The 22,959-nt window shown below is 42.8% G+C and overlaps 1 protein-coding gene and 1 non-coding gene across 4 annotated transcripts in view; one reads left to right on the top strand and one right to left on the bottom strand.

Moving 5' to 3' along the window:
• LOC126195101 (phospholipase A1 member A-like) overlaps positions 1 to 22,121 on the bottom strand; it is a 156,752-nt gene extending 134,631 nt beyond the window's left edge. Inside the window, exons 1-2 of one of the 3 annotated variants that reach the window (XM_049933567.1) lie at positions 14,927 to 14,970; positions 2,639 to 2,873 (exon numbers count right to left, since the gene is read on the bottom strand). The gene's annotated coding sequence lies outside the window, so the exon portion shown is untranslated. Of the gene's footprint in view, positions 1 to 2,638; positions 2,874 to 14,926; positions 15,014 to 22,040 lie in introns of those variants that run through there. The other 2 variants (XM_049933570.1, XM_049933568.1) reach the window with 2 other exon arrangements.
• Trnat-cgu (transfer RNA threonine (anticodon CGU)) lies at positions 16,262 to 16,336 on the top strand. The gene has a single exon. It is a non-coding gene; the product is annotated as a tRNA-Thr (tRNA).
• Positions 22,122 to 22,959: the final 838 nt, after the last annotated feature.

The following is a 22,959-nucleotide window of genomic DNA, read 5'->3' as shown; positions in this document are numbered from 1 at the left end:
CGGGGTCTGGGAACACACGGGAATTCCAGACGCAGATCTTTTAAACTTCCTTAACCTGGTAATCAGACATAAGTCGAATTCAGAATGACAAGAGTCATGCAAATAAAGAGGCAGAGATTATGCCAGAATTAACATCGTGCTTATGAGTAAAATCTGACACCATATTCGTGAACAACCATAGTTCCTACACTGGCCTGTCTTGATGGCACATTCATTATGTGACTATGCTAAAGAAGAGGATGCCTGCATCATCTGCGACGACTGTCCGAACAAACTCATCACTATAGGATCAGCTACTGACACGCTTGATCAGCATGGACTGCCCTCTCCCGCCTTCTGCTGTATAGTCTTCCAGCTATGCCTAAAACTCTTTAAGGTGTGGCGACTGTTACATTCGCTTTTAATTGATGTACAGTTCACCTTTTAATATTTTGGTGCAAGTATACGTATGTTGATGGCTCTATGAATACCTACTCAGATACCAATTAATATAAAAAATTAAAAGAAATACTACCTCTCTCGCAGACTAACTGCGGTCTCCCAGTATCCTACGAACGACATATAACCTGCTAACTGCCTGAGGTGTGAATGAACCTGTGTTATCAGTTCACATGCTTTGTTATTACCAGGTACTTCTGTGACACGACATACTCCAGCTTTGACTTATAACAGTCAAATAATCAAACTCTTCAATATTTCCACATTGTCTTGTTCCTAATTTTTACAATGCTTACCTTAACATCTATCTTAACTGGAATGTAAGATGTATGAGACCCGCGAAATACGCTCAGTCTTCAAGAAGAATGTAACAATTCCAATTTCAAAGAAAGCATATGCTGAAGAGTGTGAATATTACCAAACTATCACTTTACTAAGTCACAGTTGCAAAATACTTACACGAAGTCTTTATAGAATGGAAAGACTGGTAAAAGCCGACAACGGCGAAGATCAGTATGGATTCCGAAGAAATGTAGGAACACGCGAGGCAATACTGCCCGATGACTTATAGTAGAAGCCGGCCGAGGTGGCCGAGCGGTTCTAGGCGCTACAGTCTGGAACCGCGCAACCGCTACGGTCGCAGGTTCGAATCCTGCTCCGGGCATGGATGTGTGTGCTGTCCTTAGGTTAGTTGGGTTTAAGTAGTTCTAAGTTCTAGGGGACTGATGAGCTCAGATGTTAAGTCCCATAGTGCTCAGAGCTATTTGAACCATTTTATAGTAGAAGATAGTTTAAGGAAAGGCAAACCTACATTTACAGCATTCGTAGACATAGAGAAATCTTTTGACAATGTCGACTGCAATACTCTCTTCGAAATTCTGAAGGTACCAGGGGTAAAATACAGGGAGCGAAAGGCTATTTGCAACTTGTACAGTAACCAGACGGCGGTTATAAGAGTCGAGAGGCACGAAAAGAAGTAGTGGTTGAGAAGGGAGTGAGATAAGGTTGTAGCCTGTTTCCGATGTTATTCATTCTGTACACTGAGCAAGCCATAAAGGGAACCAAAGAAAAATTTGGATTAGGAACTGAAGTTCAGGGAGAAGATATAAAAGCTTTGAGATTTGCCAATGACTCTATAAGAGACAGCAAAGGACTTGGAAGATCAGCTGAACAGAATGTATCGTTTCTTGAAAGGAAGATATATGATGAACATCAACAAAAGCAAAATAAGGATAATGGAATGTAGTCGAATTAAATCAGAAGAAGCTGAGTGAATTAAATTAGGAAACGAGATAATAAAAACAGTAGATGTATTTTGTTATTTGGGCAGCGCAATTTCTGATGGTTGCCAAAGTAGAGAAGATATTAAATGTAGTCTGTCAATAGCAAGAAAAATGTTTCTGAAGGGAAGAAATTTATTAACAGGGAATATAGATTCAAGGGTTAGCAAGTCTTTTCTGAAAGTATTTGAGTGGAGCGTAGTCACCCATGGAAATGAAACATGGATGATAAACAGTATATACAAGAAGAGAACAGAAGCTTTTGAAATGTGGTGCAACAGACGACTGCTAAGGTTAGATAGGTAGTTCACGTAACTAATGGGCAGGTACTGAACAGAACTGGCAAAGAAAGAAATTTGTGGCACAACCAGACTGCCGGCCGGAGTGGCCGAGCGGTTCTAGGCGCTACAGTCTGGAACCGCGTGACTGCTACGGTCGCAGGTTCGAATCCTGCCTCGGGCATGGATGTGTGTGATGTCCTTAGGTTAGTTAGGTTTAAGTAGTTCGAAGTTCTAGGGGACTGATGACTCTCAGAAGTTAAGTCCCATAGTGCTCAGAGCCATTTGAACCATTTTGAACAACCTGACCAGAAGACTGGATCGAGTGACAGGACACATTCTGAGGCATCAAGGAATCACCAATTTAGTATTGGGAGGGAAGTGTGGGGAGTAAAAATGGTAGAGGGAGACCAAAAGATGAATACTGTAAGCAGATTCAGAATTATGTGGGTTTCAGTGGTTACTCGGAGATAAAGATACTTGCGCATGATAGAGTAGCATGGAGAGTTGCATCAGACCAGTCTTCCGACCGATGACCATAGCAACAACGCCTTAACATAAAAGCTTAACGCATGCTTTCAGTGTTCAGTTTGGAAAACGTGTCTCAGACGGAAGCTGCTTCCTTAGCGTCGTGCTCCTTACCTCGCACCAAAGTGTACGGTAGGCTGGCTGTACCAGCTGGCCTCTGGACGGTGGCTGTCTGCGCGGATCGCGACTCTGACGATGGAACACACAGCGCACGGCGCGGCGACCGACCACTTGAGGCAGTCAGGCGATAAGGGGTCGCCAAGGACAGCCCGCTGGGCTGCAATCAGCTGAGGCGAATCTCGCCCAGTGGCGGGAAATCTGAGAACTGGCGGCCGAAAAACCCTCGAACCTGACGTCGCAACAAACCGCTTCCATGTCAGGAAAATGCGCACATTTTAATGTATTTGGGAACAATGTTAAAGTCTTCCTTTTTCCATTTCGCTTCTTTTGTTTTATCCATTTATAGCTGCTCATTACAATGTCGTTACATTGTGGTTTGAATGCTGGTGAATACATTCATACAAATGCATGGTGTTGTTGTTGTTGTGGTCTTCAGTCCTGAGACTGGTTTGATGCAGCTCTCCATGCTACTCTATCCTGTGCAAGCTTCTTCATCTCTCAGTACCTATACGATTTTTACCCTCCACACTGCCCTCCAATACTAAATTGGTGATCCCCTGACGCCTCAGAACCCTTCTTCTAGTCAAGTGGTGCCACAAACTCCTCCCCAATTCTATTCAATACCTCCTCATTAGTTATGTGATCTACCCATCTCATCTTCAGCATTCTTTTGAAGCACCACATTTCGAAAGCTTCTATTCTCTTCTTGTCCAAACTATTTATCGTCCACATTTCACTTCCATATATGGCTACACTCCATACAAATACTTTCAGAAACGACTTCCTGACACATTCATAAAGAATTCATATAAGCAGTTTTATTCCTTCATTATGGCTGCAGTGTAATACAATGGGTATTTAGCGGACAGAACGAGATATTTCTACTTTGTTCTTTCTTTTTCCGGTACTGAATCCCTATTCATCACGAGCCAAGCGCCAGGCAGCGCTGCAGAGTTAGTAGGCACTGCAAGAGACACCTATCAGATTCCATGTTCAATCATCTGCAGCCAAGAGCTGCCACTAGAGGAAATTAACCTCCTCTGAAATTACAATGTATATTTGCGTATAATCGTTGTCAGTGAAAAAAAGGAATTTAATATAATGTATCTGACATACACTCCTGGAAATGGAAAAAAAAAACACATTGACACCGGTGTGTCAGACCCACCATACGTGCTCCGAACACTGCGAGAGGGCTGTACAAGCAATGATCACACGCACGGCACAGCGGACACACCAGGAACCGCGGTGTTGGCCGTCGAATGGCGCTAGCTGCGCAGCATTTGTGCACCGCCGCCGTCAGTTTGCCGTGGCATACGGAGCTCCATCGCAGTCTTTAACACTGGTAGCATGCCGCGACAGCGTGGACGTGAACCGTATGTGCAGTTGACGGACTTTGAGCGAGGGCGTATAGTGGGCATGCGGGAGGCCGGGTGGACGTACCGCCGAATTGCTCAACACGTGGGGCGTGAGGTCTCCACAGTACATCGATGTTGTCGCCAGTGGTCGGCGGAAGGTGCACGTGCCCGTCGACCTGGGACCGGACCGCAGCGACGCACGGATGCACGCCAAGACTGTAGGATCCTACGCAGTGCCGTAGGGGACCGCACCGCCACTTCCCAGCAAATTAGGGACACTGTTGCTCCTGGGGTATCGGCGAGGACCATTCGCAACCGTCTCCATGAAGCTGGGCTACGGTCCCGCACACCGTTAGGCCGTCTTCCGCTCACGCCCCAACATCGTGCAGCCCGCCTCCAGTGGTGTCGCGACAGGCGTGAATGGAGGGACGAATGGAGACGTGTCGTCTTCAGCGATGAGAGTCGCTTCTGCCTTGGTGCCAATGATGGTCGTATGCGTGTTTGGCGCCGTGCAGGTGAGCGCCACAATCAGGACTGCATACGACCGAGGCACACAGGGCCAACACCCGGCATTATGATGTGGGGAGCGATCTCCTACACTGGCCGTACACCACTGGTGATCGTCGAGGGGACACTGAATAGTGCACGGTACATCCAAACCGTCATCGAACCCATCGTTCTACCATTCCTAGACCGACAAGGGAACTTGCTGTTCCAACAGGACAATGCACGTCCTCATGTATCCCGTGCCACCCAACGTGCTCTAGAAGGTGTAAGTCAACTACCCTGGCCAGCAAGATCTCCGGATCTGTCCCCCATTGAGCATGTTTGGGACTGGATGAAGCGTCGTCTCACGCCGTCTGCACGTCCAGCACGAACGCTGGTCCAACTGAGGCGCCAGGTGGAAATGGCATGGCAAGCCGTTCCACAGGACTACATCCAGCATCTCTACGATCGTCTCCATGGGAGAATAGCAGCCTGCATTGCTGCGAAAGGTGGATATACACTGTACTAGTGCCGACATTGTGCATGCTCTGTTGCCTGTGTCTATGTGCCTGTGGTTCTGTCAGTGTGATCATGTGATGTATCTGACCCCAGGAATGTGTCAATCAAGTTTCCCCTCCCTGGGACAATGAATTCACGGTGTTCTTATTTCAATTTCCAGGAGTGTATATTGTTTCGTTAGGCGAGAGCCTGCATCGTCTGTTACAATGTACTCCATTTCGCGTAAAGGAAGACTTATAATTTCCGTTCACTCCTTACCTAAACGCTCTGCAGGGCTGATTTATTTAAGGTAATGTTTCGTGTACCCACACTGTTAAAAAATAATATGCACCCGTAGCGTATTTGCTAATTTTGGAACCATCCCGTAATTTCAACAACGGTAATTTTGGTACTGGGAATTTCTTTTGGAATGGGGGTTTTGTACCGTCGCTTACAATTACTTGCAAATCTAAATTTGGTCGTAGAACCTAGCTTTGCTTTAAATAATTACGACTCACAAGCTTAGGGATTTCATATTTGTACTGAAAGCAGAAAATAAACCCACAGAAATGGATAATTGTGCCTATTCGAACGTTACTTCATACGTACTTTTAACTAATTTTCTTGCAGTTACTTTATTTTATTATGCTTTTTGGTCGTTAAGCAGCAGTTGTCAGAGTTAACAGCCATTTCAGTGGTGTAGAAACCAATCAGGAAGACTGTCGACGGGTCTGTTCAAATAGGGAAATAGATATTTCGCTCTGTGTACTGAAACCCATAAGTAAGTATAAAGTTAAACCATTTAAGGGACCTAAATCTATTTTTAACTAACACGTCATAGTTGAATATAAAACCAGTTACATTCAGCTAAGAAAGCGAGCATCATTTTAATCAGTTACCTCATCCCTTTCAAACTACAACTGTTTAATCTCCTTGGGGGCAATGACGTATTGTAAATGCACGCCAATGCAAGCTTAAGACTTACAACATATAATTAGTCTTATACTGAACGACTATTTTTCACGGATAACTCATTGCACAATGGGATTCAGGTCTAGTGAAGCAGGGGATACAACCCGTCGGCTTTCACCAATGACGTCATACATTAGTCATAGATAGTAATGTCTTCACTTCGAGGCATAGATAATAAATAAAACAGTTCTGTGCTCCAGATAAGCGCTATCATTGTACATTAAAATAATTATTCGTAATGATATTGAGGTAATTTGGAGTATTAGTTTGTTATTGTAGAACAATGTTTAGTGTCTTATTTTCATTATAGGAATGGATTTGTCTGTTTGTGGGTATGTAATTTTCGTTACTGTCTGTCTAGGCGAGCTTCGGTTATTCTTCGATATTACCGTGTGGTAAGTTCACTTTTCCATTTGCTTCTTTCAGTGTACTTCACTATTTTGACACATTTCACTGTTTTATTCCACCAATATGTGTATTTTCGTGTTGTGAAGTACGTAATAGAAATTTCTCAGCTGTCGATCTTCTTTCGTTTCCCAGCATTAGTATCAGTGCGACATTTTCGAATGTGTACTTGCTATATTACAGGCAAAACCCACGACACAACTAAAATTTGTATCCCGTCCTTCACTTCGCCTTTACACTGACGACACAACTAAAATTTGCATCCCGTCCTTCACTCCGCCTTTACACTGACACTATTTGTGTCAATTGACGAGCAAGATACAAATGTTGCGTATAGCTGTATGGCTCAAGTAACGAATGGGATACTATTAGCGTCCAAGGCAACAAGAAAACTGTACCCCATAGTGAAATACGGGATACAAATTGTACATGTGTCGTGTTCTTGTATTCGTGTAGTTCAATTGAGGTACAGGTTGCAAATGTAACGTACGTCTATTTCTAGCTTTTCGTTACCAGTGTACCTACATATGTAGAGGTCAACGGAAGTCTGGTATACATATATTACATACGTAGGTCCTTCTGTCGTCAGTAGTACTGATATGTACGTAACAAAAGACTGTTAGTAATAGCGGAGACGAAATAAACAACACATCTACAATTTGTATCTCGTGTTCCACTTAGGGTTTACTGAAGCGGAGGATACATCGTTCAAGTGAAGAACAGGACAGTGCTGCTAGTGAAAACGAAGAAATCGACGTACGCTGAACTTGTATCCCGTACTGCACTTAAGCAATACAGTTCGAAAGAGTTTCGAGATAGAACTGACATACATGTAACGTGATGTATTCTTTGCTAGTAATATGTTTCATTCATTTCTTTCCATTGTATTTTGCGGAGAAATACTAAGATACAAACACGCGATATCGTTAACGTGAAAATACTACTGGCCCTTATATATGTGAAGTACAGTTTTTCTCCCTTTCCTTCCTTTGTTTCCGAACATTCTTCTCAGCTTTTCATCTTTGTAATACATGCTCTCTGGCCAATTCTGACGTCATTGGTCAAAGCCGACGGGTTGTATCCCCTGCTAAACTAGACCCTGAGATTCTGATCAATAATACGACAACGATACCCTCTCTTCGGAATTCTCGTTGCTCTTTGGGATTCTGATAAACAATACATTGACGATTTTGCGGAGGTGATGAATTATACGCAACGTTTCTCGGATGTGAACAGCGCGTAGCGTTGGGCAGTTGGAGGTGAGCCGCCAGCAGTGGTGGATGTGGGGAGAGAGATACCAGAGTTTTGAGATGTTAATATGAGCGGACGATCTGGACGTGTGTCCGTCAGAAAAAGGAAATTTGTCAAAATGGATGTCACTAATTTATATATATATATTATGACTTTTAAACATTATTAAGGTAAATACATTGATTGTTCTCTATCAGAATCTTTCATTTGCTAACTATATGCCTATCACTAGTTAGTGCCTTCAGTAGATAGAATCTTTTATTTAGCTGGCAGTATTGGCGTTAGCTGTATTGCAGTAGTTCGAGTAACGAAGGTTTTGGTGAGGTAAGTGATTCATGAAGGGTATAGGTTATTGTTAGTCAGGGCTATTCTTTTGTAGGGATTATTAAAAGTCAGATTGCGTTGCGCTAAAATATTGTGTGTCAGTTTAGAAATGATCAGAATAAGTAAAGAGAAAACTGTCTGAGTACGTTCAGTTTTATTCAGCTGTTACAGTATCAAATAATGTAGAAGTTTATCAGCTCAGTCTTTCTTTACATTCAAAGGGGAAGTTTCAAATTTCATTTCGTGACAGAAACGCAGGCGAAGACTTTTGTTTTTACCTCTTATAGAATTTCATTTTACCCCTGATTGGAAACCACTCGTCTACGATAAGACGTGAGCTTCTAGAAGCGCCAGACTGTGGGTCCTGGATGTGGAAAATCCGTCACCGAGCAATCAAGATGTGGCCACAATTACTGGCTGCTTAGCCACTAGATAAACACAGGGAACGAAAACTTTCAGAAAAGAAGACAATCCAGAGAGGAGATGGTAAAACTACCCACCAAGAACGTAGAGATCAAACCCGGTAACTGAAACGTCAGAAACTCTCGGGGAATAGAAGATGTAGTGTTTATCGGTTTGTATCTGGGTCCCGCTGTTCCTGCTGCTCTTCACTGATGAAACTGAGGGCACAGCTTTCCATTGTTCATTTAGTACACATAACGGGACATTTTATCAAAATACGTCTCGAAAGAGAACCAACCTTGTGTCGAGTATACCGAGTATTTGAATTAACACATCTTTCACAGATTTACGATACAAATTATTTCATCAACTTTCAAAAAAATAAAAAAAAGATTAATATAATACAAGACTATAATAAATAAAAGTGACCGATAGATTACTCCGGAAGATCCATCAGGCTGTTCGCAGAAAACGCTATAGTCTGTAGGAAGGTAGCAACGCCAGTACACTGTACCGAAATGTAAGAAGACCTGCTAAGGGTCGGCTTCGATGCGCGGGCTGTCAGTTGATCCTGAACCTATATAAACGTAACGCATTGTGCACAAACAGGCGAGGGAAGCCACTACTGTTCGATTACTATAGTAGCGTCCGCCCCGATAGCTGAGTGGTCAGAGGGCTACGTGCTCTCTGTAACAATAAAAAAAAACTGAGTTAATCGATCATCGACGAACTTAAACGGATGTCTTACGACGTCCGCCCCGAGCAGATGCAACGAACAAATGCGAACAAAATGAGATTAAAAAAAAAAAAAGTGGTCAGCGTGAGGGATTGCCGCCCTACGTGCCCGGGTTCGATTCCCGGCTGGGTCGGGGATTTTCTCCACTCAGGGACTAGGTGTTGCACTGTCTTCATCATCATTTAATCCCCATCCGGCACGCAGGTCTCCCAATGTGGCGTCGAATGTAATAAGACCTGCACCAAGGCGGCCGGACCTGCCCCGCCAGGGGCCTCCCGGCTAATGACGCCAAACGCTCGTTTCCAGTTCACTATAGTAGCGACAAACCACTGGAAACTATCGCAAAACACGTAGTGACTGAAGAAAGTTACACTTGCCATCCCACGCTAAGACAACTGCGCAACAACAATGGTACATTTTCAGAAGAGAGTGCGTGTTCGGGATTTCCTGCAGACACAGTTCAGCTGTAGTATGGGCAACAGGAGCATCACAGTGTTCGAGCGAAATGGCGCGGCAACTGGAATGTACACCATAGGTGAAGTATCCAGAACGGTGCGATTCTTTTGGGCAAAATTTCTATATTACGCACTCATTTACCGTGAAATTCTGGCAGTGAATGGACCAAATGCAATGTCACGTACAGCCGTACTGAAGTGGTGCCAACCATTGCTCTTTTTCTGGAAGAACTCTGGGGGCCGCGTACTCCTAAACTTCTCTGTCCGCAGAGTAACTTTATTCCGATGTTGGGGAACTTAGAAGTTCGCTAAGAGTCTATTTCACGGACGTAAATCGGATGTATTTAATTTTTTTCATTTTGGTAATCGCAATATGAAAGATGCCAGTGCGGTCTATGGTGAGACAAGAGATACGTTAAACTGTTTCGAACGTTTCCAAGCAGCAGGCAACCGTTCTCGACAACTGAATCTCTGGCAGCCAGTCAGTGAGTCTACTTTCCTGTTCTGTGAGTGAGCCGATACACATGATACGGCATACTCGGTTTATTCACTTACTTCTCCCTTCTTGTTGGTTGTATGCGTGATTGTGCAGGTTAAGGTAAAACGCGCAGCAAGATAACAAACTACCATACTTATTCTCATACCTCTAAAAAGCTTAACTTGCCAATAACTCTTGTGCGGGTGAAAAGACGTGAATTTCGACGTTATCGGTGGATGATAAAAGTGAAAATGTAAACCTGAACACTGAAACAAGTGTGAAAATACATTAAGCGAACATGTTTACGATGGATATCAAATGATCGTCGAGAATGTTGGACTTTGGATCAAGAAATCGCTTTTTGTGAGGAAAATGTTTGGTTAATCGTTACAAAAAGAGAAAATAACTTATTTGCAAAGAAGTAGGAGATCTGGGTATAGAAAGAAATAAACGAGGCATGAATATTGTACTAACTTGGGCTGCCTTATCTGTTTCATCTAAAGGTGACTCAATAAAAGAGGAGAGAGTCCGTTAGTCTAAGGCGCCTTGCCGCGGTTCGCGCGGCTCCCCTTGTCGGAGGTTCGAGTCCTCCCTGGGGCATGAGTGTGTGTGTTGTCGTTAATGTAAGTTAGTTTAAGTTAGATTAAGTAGTGTGTAAGCCTTGGGACCGATGACCTTAGCAATTTGGTCCCATAGGAACTTATCACAAATTGCAAAGTTTCCAATAGTCTGTTAGTGGGAAAAAATATTTAAACATAAAGGAAGTTGCGCTCACCAAGCTACAACCCAAATATTATTTTGTGCTAACGAGAAGACTTTGGAAAATACTTGCACAATGGCGTTTTAAAACGAGCTGGAGATGAAGCAAATATATTTCACGCTCCTTTTAAAAGACGCGCAAAAGAAGCAGTTGATCTGCCAGAACTTAACGAAATAGACATGGGCAACATTTCACATTCTGGAAATGCGTATACTAACATTATTAATGAAACAGCAAAGAAATGAAAAACAATTTTTGAAACAATTTGACAAGATCAAAAATATCATTAGTTTTTATGAGAACACAACAATTAGCCAATTATCATCTTGAATAACCAAACACCCTGCCTTGAGAGAGCTCACAAAGATTTTCATTGATGTAGTAGAGCTACATAATGATACTGCTGAAGTTATTTGTAACGTACTGCTGTAATGTTTGGAATCCTTGGGATTTTATAATGGGTTCTTGAGCCCAGCAGATTTCATGATCGGCTAAAATAATGGAAGGAGAACCACTTTCTATAGACAGAGGATATTGCTATCTCTGAATGTGCGGAAATGTTCGACTCATTGACCTGGCCTGAAAATCCTATAATAAAATATAGTGGAACAAGTATAAAAACCTTAAGTCGTCGTTTTGGCCTTCCAGTGGGAGGAAAACTTCGAGGTCTTCGAGACTATTTGACGGAGAAGAAAATGCGAGCATCCCTCATTCTTCTTCCCAATGCAGTGAAATATGTTCACATATGTGCTAGCGAATTTGAGTCTAGATTTTCGCAAATGACTCTCACTATCACACCTACAAGAATTTCATTCCATATTTCTATCATTACTAATCTGATGTTCGTTAAACTGACTGGTCTTCCGCTGTAGATTTATCAAACTATTAATTATGTACGCTCTTGATTTATGAAAGGCAGACACATTGCTACTGATATCAAGAGAAAAGTAAGAAGGCGGGAAGACTACAGAAGCCACGAACTGACGGAATTTTGTAAACTATTGTAATGCTAGATAATGTTAATTATAATGTAGTTTCCTTCTACTAAAGCAAATAATCAACTATATTGCGAACTGTAGTGATTGTCGCTGTATAGTGCAAGAGCACCGCCTCCCTTCGGGAAGGAACGCTTTCGACATAACTACAGACGACAATGACTAGGCGTCGAGGAACTGATTCGGAGCAAGGTTTCTGGCGTGTCTCTGGACTTCCCTTAGAGATACTGAGTAGATGGTAATAATTTCCTAAGCCGCTTCGTTAAGAGCGATGAGACATGGGTCATCATATCACATCTACAAGAAAGAGAGAGTCTTTGGAATGGACACACCCCTCCTCCTTGCCTTTGCGGAAGAAATGCGAAGTTGCACGGTCAACAGGGAAGGCCATGGCCACCATTTCCTTCGACCGCGAAGGACTCGTATACACAGAGTTTACGACAAAGGGCACGTCCATTAACGCCGACTCGTACTGCGCAAAACTTACATCGCAGCACAACGCCATAAATAAGTGACGTGGAAAGTTAAGCAAAGACATTGTTCTCCAGCTCAGCAATGGAATAACCCACACAGAGCACACAGCACAAGCTTTGCTCCATCGTTTTAGATGCTAGTTTTGAAAGCATCCCACCATACATTGCAGATCTTGCACCGTGTGATTTCCATCTTTCGGCAAGGCGAAAGAAAATCTGGGGGAAAAAAAAAGACGTTCACACAGCGGTTCTCCAATGCCTCCATGACGGAGAGGATTTCTGTTGTAGGGGAACTGAACGACTGGCAGGACGTTCCGACCGTTTACAGAGACTTGGCGACTGCGTTCCAAAATAACGTCATAAATCTGTGGCTCTTTGAAGTGTAGTGAAGCCTGGCATAACAATGCGTAGCTTACTTTTTGAATACTAGGCAGAGATTAGTTGGGAGAATCTTAAGGAAATGTAATGCATCTACGAAAGAAATGGCTTACAAAACACTTGTACGACCGATGCTTGAGTATTTAACAAAGAAATTCGCCAAACACCCCTGCAAATTGAGAAGCTATTTTAATTTATTTTCGTAATCAGTTTCGGCAATTCAATATGCCATCTTCAGGCTCCATACGCACCTCTCAGAAATGTTTGATATTAGCATACTGGGGCCATCTGTTTCTCGATGTCGTGAATTGTCAAGTGCTTCCTTCGAAGACCTGAATGCAAGGAGTTGCATTCAAGTCTTCGAAGGAAGCCCTTGACAATTCACGACATCCAGAAACAGATGGCGTTCACGCGAACTACTGTATCCCATCCCTTTGATGACACGATCCTGTTTTTGTTAATGAATCGTAATATTAAGGTGGTTTGCTTTGTTTGATGAATGCTAAAATTCGAGAAGAGAATATCTCGTGTTAAGAAATGTCCTTTCTCATGGAGTATAGTTCGATAGACTTTTCCCCTATGTGCATTCCCCCACTCCTTTCCATTTGCTGTTGTTAACGAGAATAGATCTCCAGCTTCAGAAATGTTTTATAAATTATTTACGAAATTCTTTGCCTAATCAGTCGTACTGAAGTCGTTTAGTCAGATTCCGTTGTGTATTGTAGATACATCATTGAGCCGAATTTCATTATACTATCGTCCCGACTTCAGACGACATTGCACTCAGAGACACCAATAGAGAGGCATTCGCCGCACTTGATAAGAAGCAAGGTAGCTTCACAAAGTCCATTAGATATGGCAAAAGATGCATCCCATATTGTCAGTAGTACTAAAGCACAAAATTAAACGGAATCAGAAGATCGATAGCATCACTGCATAAGGTTAAATCTAATTGAAAAAGCAACTGGCATCTTTTCATATAATCGTGGATAAGACGGCATATTCGAATTTAATGTTAACTGTAATGGAGTTATACAGGGTTATAGCTAAATATAAATTGCTAATAAAAGTGAAATTTATATTCAAAACAATGAAAACCAGAAGTAGTAGACAGAAAAAGTAGTAATTTATTTTTGTCCACCGACATTAAGAGGAATTCCAGAATGAGATTTTCACTCTGTGCCGGACCGAGAAGTAAAGCTGTGAGGAGAGGGCGTGAGTCGTGCTTGGGTAGCTCAGATGGTAGAGCACTTGCCCGCGAAAGGCAAAGGTCCCGAGTTCGAGTCTCGGTCCGGCACACAGTTTTAATCTGCCAGGAAGTTTCATTAAGAGACTCTGAGCACTATGGGACTTAACATCTGAGGTCATCAGTCCCCTAGAACTTAGAACTACTTAAACCTAACTAACCTAAGGACATCACACAACACCCAGTCATCACGAGGCAGAGAAAATCCCTGACCCCGCGGGGAATCGAACCCGGGAACCCGGGCGCTTCATTAAGAGGAATTGTTCGAAAAGAAAATGGAAAATAGATGCAACAATATTTGCTTCATTTTAATATAAGTTTTAAAAAGTCTTTGGAGGATAGAAAATGAGAACGTTGTTTGTTGCATTTTGTTAAACTGAAACGCACGGTAGCCTTAATAGCGTAATCACGGTACTCGTTAAGTAGACGCGTGATTTTCCTGAAATATATAATTAAGCAGATTTATAATTAATTATATATATATATATAAATATATATATATATATATATATATATATATATATATATATATATATATATAATTATAGTACATCCACGTTCAACAGTAAGTCTGCCTGCGAAAAATTAAAGAAAAATGTAAGAGGAGCAAATATCAATGGCCTAGTTAACAGACGACATGAACCTTCCGCAAATTACGAATTGTGATGAGTGGAAAACGAAGTCCAATAGGAACGAAATTTGCTTTGACTTTGGACTTCGATTTCACGTTTTACACGATTCAGAGTTATTCTTGCTCGCAATTTTCGCTTCGAACTTTAACAAATATATCTGCACTTCTATCTCCGCGAGCTAGATAATACTTCTAAAAAAGTACAACTTCCATTAAAAATGTCATATACTGCAATATACTGACAGAGCAAGATGTTACACGTTAAGGATACAATATTTGTGTCTGTGTTATGGGAGGGCTGCACACTTTTCAGTCGTAAAATAGTCAGGAAGGTAAAATGTTACCTTCCATTATTCGTCTGAAGTTGGTATTTAAAATACCGAATCACTCTAGAGTTAGGTAGAGCCTACCCTAAGTCACAATCACGTGCGTACCTGGCAGATACGTTTCTTCCAGATAATTCCGCCTGCCGTATGTTGCAGGCGTGGCGAGCCGATACTGACAGCAGATGATAATGAACTCCTCACATCGCTATGCTTATCAGTGCCGAACACCAAGACGTCACACTGCCGTATCTGCTTATCTAGAGTTTTGCAATTCACACAAACATAGAATAAGAATAGTGTGTTCTTGTACAGGACAGGACGACTGTCCTTTTTTCCCTAGCCTCGTGCGCAGAGATGACCTATGTGGTCAAAAGATTCTGGTTGTTTGTTCCAAAGATGTTATTCGTGTAGTTAATTGTATTTAGTCCTATTACTCTTTTATGCCGTAGTTTAATTTTCGGATGAGACATCCCAGAAATTATTGTTCGTCGAAGGACGAATTTGTTTCCTATTTTATTCATGTAGCATCGCGAGCACTCGTCTGGTTTTCGTGTGAACTTCAGTGGCTCATAACTAACTCTACAGTTCACCTCAAAGTCTTTCTGTGCGACTCAAAGCGGGGCTGTGAAGAGAGCTTAAACTACGTCTACAATGAATGAGATTTTCACTCTGCAGCGGAGTGTGCGCTGATATGAAACTTCCTGGCAGATTAAAACTGTGTGCCCGACCGAGACTCGAACTCGGGACCTTTGCCTTTCGCGGGCAAGTGCTCTACCAACTGAGCTACCGAAGCACGACTGACGCTCGGTACTCACAGCTTTACTTCTGCCAGTACCTCGTCTCCTACCTTCCAAACTTTACAGAAGCTCTCCTGCGAACCATGCAGAACTAGCACTCCTGAAAGAAAGGATATTGCGGAGACATGGCTTAGCCACAGCCTGGGGGATGTTTCCAGAATGAGATTTTCACTCTGCAGCGGAGTGTGCGCTGATATGAAACTTCCTGGCAGATTAAAACTGTGTGCCCGACCGAGACTCGAACTCGGGACCTTTGCCTTTCGCGGGCAAGTGCTCTACCAACTGAGCTACCGAAGCACGACTGACGCTCGGTACTCACAGCTTTACTTCTGCCAGTACCTCGTCTCCTACCTTCCAAACTTTACAGAAGCTCTCCTGCGAACATGCAGAACTAGCACTCCTGAAAGAAAGGATATTGCGGAGACATGGCTTAGCCACAGCCTGGGGGATGTTTCCAGAATGAGATTTTCACTCTGCAGCGGAGTGTGCGCTGATATGAAACTTCCTGGCAGATTAAAACTGTGTGCCCGACCGAGACTCGAACTCGGGACCTTTGCCTAGGAGAGCAGGAGAGCTTCTGTAAAGTTTGGAAGGTAGGAGACGAGGTACTGGCAGAAGTAAAGCTGTGAGTACCGAGCGTCAGTCGTGCTTCGGTAGCTCAGTTGGTAGAGCACTTGCCCGCGTAAGGCAAAGGTCCCGAGTTCGAGTCTCGGTCGGGCACACAGTTTTAATCTGCCAGGAAGTTTCATATCAGCGCATACTCCGCTGCAGAGTGAAAATCTCATTCTGGAAACATCCCCCAGGCTGTGGCTAAGCCATGTCTCCGCAATATCCTTTCTTTCAGGAGTGCTAGTTCTGCATGGTTCGCAGGAGAGCTTCTGTAAAGTTTGGAAGGTAGGAGACGAGGTACTGGCAGAAGTAAAGCTGTGAGTACCGAGCGTCAGTCGTGCTTCGGTAGCTCAGTTGGTAGAGCACTTGCCCGCGATAGGCAAAGGTCCCGAGTTCGAGTCTCGGTCGGGCACACAGTTTTAATCTGCCAGGAAGTTTTACGTCTACAATGTTAATCACCCGCAATCTCATCACTATACAACCGACGCGTTTCGGTAGAGCAAGCTTCAATCTTCAGATACACGCCATCCCAAGAATAAGTACAAGTCACTTGTCTGATTGTGAGTCAGGTGTGTGGTGTACTCATTGGCGGCACGGGAAGTCATGTTGCTGGAAATAGCGCTAACAAGTAGAAAAAATATTTGCTATTGACCAACACACTACGAAATACCGTATCGTCAAGACGGAGATGATGTCAGAGAAGTGGAGTGCCAACGGAAGTAGTCCAAGTCAACTTTGGCTGACTTTTTTCAAATTTATAAATCCATTTGTAACTTTTATTCGATGAGGTCTCCGATTCTTGTGACGTGTGTCCGAAGATGGACTCCTGTTCATCCGGAACTGTGAAATGTTATTTTATAAATGCATAAAAACATAGCCCCAATTTTAACTAACGCCTGAAAATATTATAAATATTTTCACATATATAAATAAATTTGTATAGTAACTGAAAGAAATTATGTACTTATGAGATGATGTATTTTAATTGTTCATGGATGATTTTGTAAAGAAGTATCTATGAGTTAAAATGTTAAAGTAAACTCTGTGAAACAAAATGTAGTAGGTACATTCGTTTGTCTAACGTTATACCTCGCAAAGAAGCGGAACGCGACTTGTTCGCACTCTCTCTTTTGTCCTCCACTACCGAGATAAGCTGCGTAAGTGTCACTTATACGCTTTTGTTGAATAATTATGCTAATCTGATGTTAAGTAGCCATATTTCATTTTAAAATCCCTTTCGTTGCTAGTCATGTTATATGTGATTTTATTATGCATTTTTTTAGTCCAATTTCAGGTTGCATCGAAGAGAAGTTGCTGGCACATTGTTTGGTGGTCACGGCCGAACACGGTTATTGTTCATTCGCTGTTTAATCCATTAAATTATAATTCATACGCCCCTGAGATCATTTTCACCGATCTTTTTCTTTTAAAATCCGGGTAATGTTATTACGCGGACCGCGTAATATTCAGATCGTTCACTGGCCTCGAAACAATGTCGTCTACCAACGCACTCACTGGCCTGAAGTAATGGCGATGCTGGAAGGCAGAGTTCAGCTTAATTAGAAAAGGAGAGTCTTCTCTGTGTCATGTTTTATCACTTCAATAGCATTGACTCCAGCAAAACAAGACATTCGTGTAGGTTTCTCACACAGTACTTACCAATTATACAATGTTTTCTCAAAAGACATGATTACTAGCAGAGATGAAACTATTAACATTTCATTCATGTCTATCTAACCAATAATAATATAAAATATCGTTTTTTTATTGAGAAACGTTACAACAGGCCAGTTTTAATCTGATCAGATTTTACGAGTTTAACATTAGAAATGTGGTAGGGCTGAAATAATCTTTTTAAAATCTTAATGAAGATCACGACCTAGTCCCATCTATAGTCTGATTTAAGTTAGTTGGTAGCTGACTCTTGAAGTCCAAAGTTGCGACGCATGGTGACGGATACTCTACTTGATGAGAAGTATCCAGCCGCCTGTTAATAGACATTATGACGGGGTACGTCCACTCTTCATCTTTATGACGGCTTGAATTCTACTGGGGACACATTAAGGAGGTGTCTGAATGATTTTTGACCCGAAAACACAAAAGGTAGAAATACTGGATGCGGGGGCCTGAAGAGAAGTCGACGTTCTAGGTCATCCCAAAGCTGTTCAGGTCAGGAATCTGGGCAGTAATGCTGTTGTCCACAAACCATCGTCCCACGGATGTTGCTTTATGACAGGGCGCATAGTCATGCTGACACAAACAACATCTACATCTACATGGTTACTCTGCAATTCACACTTAAGTGCCTGGCAGAGGGTTCATCGAACCATTTTCATACTACTTCTCTACCATTCCACTCTCGAATGGCGCGTGGGGAAAAGGAACACCTAAATCTTCACGTTCGAGCTCTGATTTCTCTTATTTTACTATTATGATCATTTCTCCTTACGTAGGTGGGTGTCAAAAAAATATTTTCGCATTCGGGAGAGAAAGTTGGTGATTGAAATTTCGTAAATAGATCTCGCCGCAAAGAAAACGGCCTTTGTTTCAGTGACTGTCACCCCAACTCGCGTATCATATCAGTGACACTGTCACCCCTATTGCGCGATAACACGAAACAAGCAGTCCTTCTTTGCACTTTTTCGATGTCCTCCGTCAGTCCTACCTAGTAAGGATCCCACAGCGCGCAGCAATATTCCAGCAGGGGACGGACGAGTGTAATGTAGGCTGGCTGTTTAGTGGGTTTGTCGCATCTTCTAAGTGTCCTGCCAACAAAGCGCAGTCTTTGTTTCGCCTTCCCCAGAATATTATCTATGTGGTCTTTCCAATTTAAGTTGCTCGTAATTGTAATTGCTAGGTATTTAGTCGAATTGACAGCCCTTAGATTTGTGCGATTTATCGTATACCCAAAATTTATCGGATTTCTTTTAGTACCTGTGTGAATGACCTAGCACTTTTCTTTGTTTAGTGCCAATTGCCACTTTTCGTACCATACAGTAATTCTCTCTAGATCATTTCGTAATTGGAACTTATCGTCTGATGATTTTACTAGATGATAAATTACAGCGTCATCTGCAAACAATCTAAGGGGGCTGCTCAGATTATCACCTAGATCATTTATGTAAATCAGGAACATCAGAGGGCCTAATGCACAACCTTGCGGAACGCCAGATATCACTCCTGTTCTACTCGATGATTTACCGTCTATCACTACGAACTGTGACCTCTCTGAGAGGAAATCACGAATCCAGTCGCACAACTGAGACGATACTCCATACGCACTCAATATGATTAATAGTCGCTTGTGAGGAACGGTATCAAAAGTCTTCTGGAAATCTAGGAATATGGAATCGATCTGAGATCCCTTGTCGACAGCACTCATTACTTCATGGGAAGAATGATATTTTCTTATGTATCAGTAAGTCATTTTCTTCAAGGTGATTCATAATGTTAGAGTACAGTATATGCTCTAAAATCCTACTGCAAATTGAGGTCAGTGATATGGGTCTGTAATTCAATGGATTACTCTTATTTCCTTGCTTGAATATTGGTGTGTCCTGTGCTACTTTCCAGTCTTCTAACTGTTTCTGTACTGCATGCAGTCACAATGCTGTAAAATATGTTCATACCCTTCTGCATTTAACGTTTTCTTAAGCGCAATAAAGGGACCACACCCAAAGCGCAATACATGCCCCATACCGTAACACCGCCTCCTCCAAGCATCATTGTTGCACGAAATATGAAGTCAGGTCATGTCCTCCACGCATTCGTCAAAGCCAAACCGTTCCATCGGACTGCCACAGTGTAAGGCGTGAGTCGTCACTCCGAATCATTCGTTTCCAGTCATCCACCATCCAGTTGCGCTGCTCTTTAGACCATCTCAGGTGTCGCCTAAAATACTGACTACAGAAATGTGTCGGCCTAAAAGAAGATGCTCGATTATTGTACCCCATTCTTTTTAACTCCCTACGCACAGTCATTGAGCTAGCTGGACTGCTGGTACCGCTTTGGAACTCACGACTGATTCGTTCAGCAGACTGCGTGCGATTTTTTACCAGTCATCTGCAGCGCTCGACAGTCACTCTCCGTTAGTACACGAGGTCTGTCTGATCTTCGTTTATCCACATCCAGTGATGGCTATCAGCTAAGAAGGGAGGGAGAGAGAGAGAGAGAGAGAGAAAGATCTATTAGATAATATGGAAAGTCACGAGAGGCTTTTCTCGAATGATGCAGTTGTGTATAGTGCACTCACAATGCTAGAAAATTGTAGCGAAATGCAGGAAGACGTGCAGAGGATCGACACGCCCCTCAACATAATCAAATGTAACAATGTGTTATGAATACATAGACAGAAAGAGCCTTTTTGTTTGATTATACAATTGTAGAACAATTACTGGAAGCAGTTGCTTCCGTAAAATACGTGGAGTATGGCTATGGAGCGATTTGAAATGGAACGTTCACATAAAATTAATTGTGGGTAAGGTAGATGCCAGACTGAGATTCATTGGAAGAATCCTCAGAACATTTCACTGAATAAAGGAAGTAGCTTGCAAAATACTTGTTTGACCAATACTTGAATATTGCTCGTCAGACTGATGGCCCTATCAGATAGGACTGATAGGGGAAGTAGAGATGATCCTTAGAATAGCAGCACGTTTCGTTACAGGTTCATGTACTAAGCATGAAAGCTTCATGCTGAGGCAACTCCAGTGACATATGCTGCAAGAGAGGCATTCTGCACCATGGTTTGGTGTACTGTTCAAGTCCTGAGAGCGTATATTTCTGGAAGGTTCAACTAATATAATTCTTCCTCCTTCTCCCGAAAAGGCTATGAAGGTAAACTTCGAGAGATTCGAGCCCACAGTGTGACTTACCAGCAATTGTTCTTCCCGTAACTGGAACACAAAGTACCCTCCGCCACACACCGTAAGGTGATTTGTGAAGTATATATTTAGAAGTAGATGTAGATGTAGTAGACATAGATGTAGACAATGTTTGCTACTGAAGTCCGTGGCTGCTCTAAACCACACATTTGCAGTGGACCTATATCTAGTGGAACGTTCTTGCATTTGTTATTGTGCACTTCAAATTTCACACATAGGCGCTTCCTGTGTCCCTGTCGGACTGGCGTTCCAAACTGCCGATGGCGTCACTTGGGCCCTGTCTGGAGTCGCCGTCCTCGTATAAGGTGCGAGATGTAGGCCTAACGCCAGTTCACACTTGCCGTCGTGTCACGTCACGTCACGTCACGTCACTTCACGTCAAAACATTTCACAATGCATTTCAAATGGCTGACGCGTGCACTCTGTGTAAATAAGAGCATGAATTGATGAAGCAATTTTCATTAAATAACTTTTAATTAACTATGAAAGTCAGCTCTACTGAAGGAGAAAAATACACTTAGTTATGACATATGCTACACAGGGGAAAAAAGTAACGGATAAGGTAAACATGCTGTATCTATTTCCTTGTAAATGTGATATTATTCTTTGTATGTAGCTATTTTCGCTGGCAAATAAATGTCGATGTTTTGAGATGTTGTTTCACTTCTCCACAGTATACCATACAAAACTGATCAATAACATTCGTTATGTAGTTTGCTTTGGTCATTAATAAAAGTATCGTCCTTAGTTCCCCAATTGCGACACTATACTTCGACTTTTTGCATCACGGAAGGTACCTCATAACCTCACTTTCACCGTTCGGTACTGCGCTAAGCGAAGTGACGTGACGTAACGTGACGTCTAGGGTGAATACACTCTGAAAACAGCATGACGTGACGTGATCGTCCACTGTGAATCGGCGGCTACTCTTACCATGCGTCGGCTTTGCCGCGGACCCGAGGGGAAGCGGCCGGCATCCCGCACTCGGCGCATGCGCTCTCGGCTCAGCGCGTCCACCGCAACTGCCACCTCGCTGAGGCTGGCCGGCTTTTACAGCTGTCCCGCCCGCTCGCTATGCTGGGCGGACGCCGTTCACAGTTCAGCTGCCGCTGTTGCGTCATCCCAGCCTTTCTCGCGCAGCCGTTTTCCCGTCGTTCAGCTGACCCACATCGTATCGCTCTTCATTTGGCGATTTCGCCCGAGCGCGTAATTTAATTTACTGTGCGTCCGTCAGGTGACAGTGAAAGACCGTTTACCGAGTAAGAATACACCCTATTAAGTCACCGATTTTGCTCATCTTGCTCATGATTGTACGAGGGGCATTCAATAAGTAATGCAACACTATTTTCTCTGAAAGCAGTTTAGTTCCATGCAGGATTCCCGTACACCATATTATTCTCCAATTTTTTTTATTTTTTTATTTTTTTTATTTTTTATTTTATTTTATTTTTTTTTTTGGTACGAAACCCTATTTGTCAACATAATCTCCAATGACTGCGACAGACTTATACCACCGTTCTGGGAGGGCCTGAATCAGTCTAGAGACCGACGTCGGAGCCAACGTTTCGCTGCCTCTGTAACCTCCCCATCATCCAAGCACTGCTACCCGCGGAGTGCATCCTTTCTTGGGCCAAACAGATGGTAGTCGGAAGGTGCGAGATCCGGGCTCTATGGTGGATGAGGAAGAACAGTCCAATGAAGTTTTGTGAGCTCCACTCGGGTGCACGGACGTGTGAGGCCTTATGTTGTCACGGAAGAGGAGAAGTTCGTTTGCCTTCTTGTGGCGACGAACGCGATGAAGTCTTTCCTTCAGTTTCGTTAGGTTAGCACAATGTACTTCAGAGTTGATCGT

Source organism: Schistocerca nitens, chromosome 7 (genome assembly GCF_023898315.1).
Source record: "Schistocerca nitens isolate TAMUIC-IGC-003100 chromosome 7, iqSchNite1.1, whole genome shotgun sequence".
Classification (NCBI taxonomy): Eukaryota; Metazoa; Arthropoda; class Insecta; order Orthoptera; family Acrididae; genus Schistocerca; species Schistocerca nitens.
The sequence above is the reverse complement of the archived record's forward strand: the minus strand, read 5'-3'. Positions and strand labels throughout refer to the sequence as shown.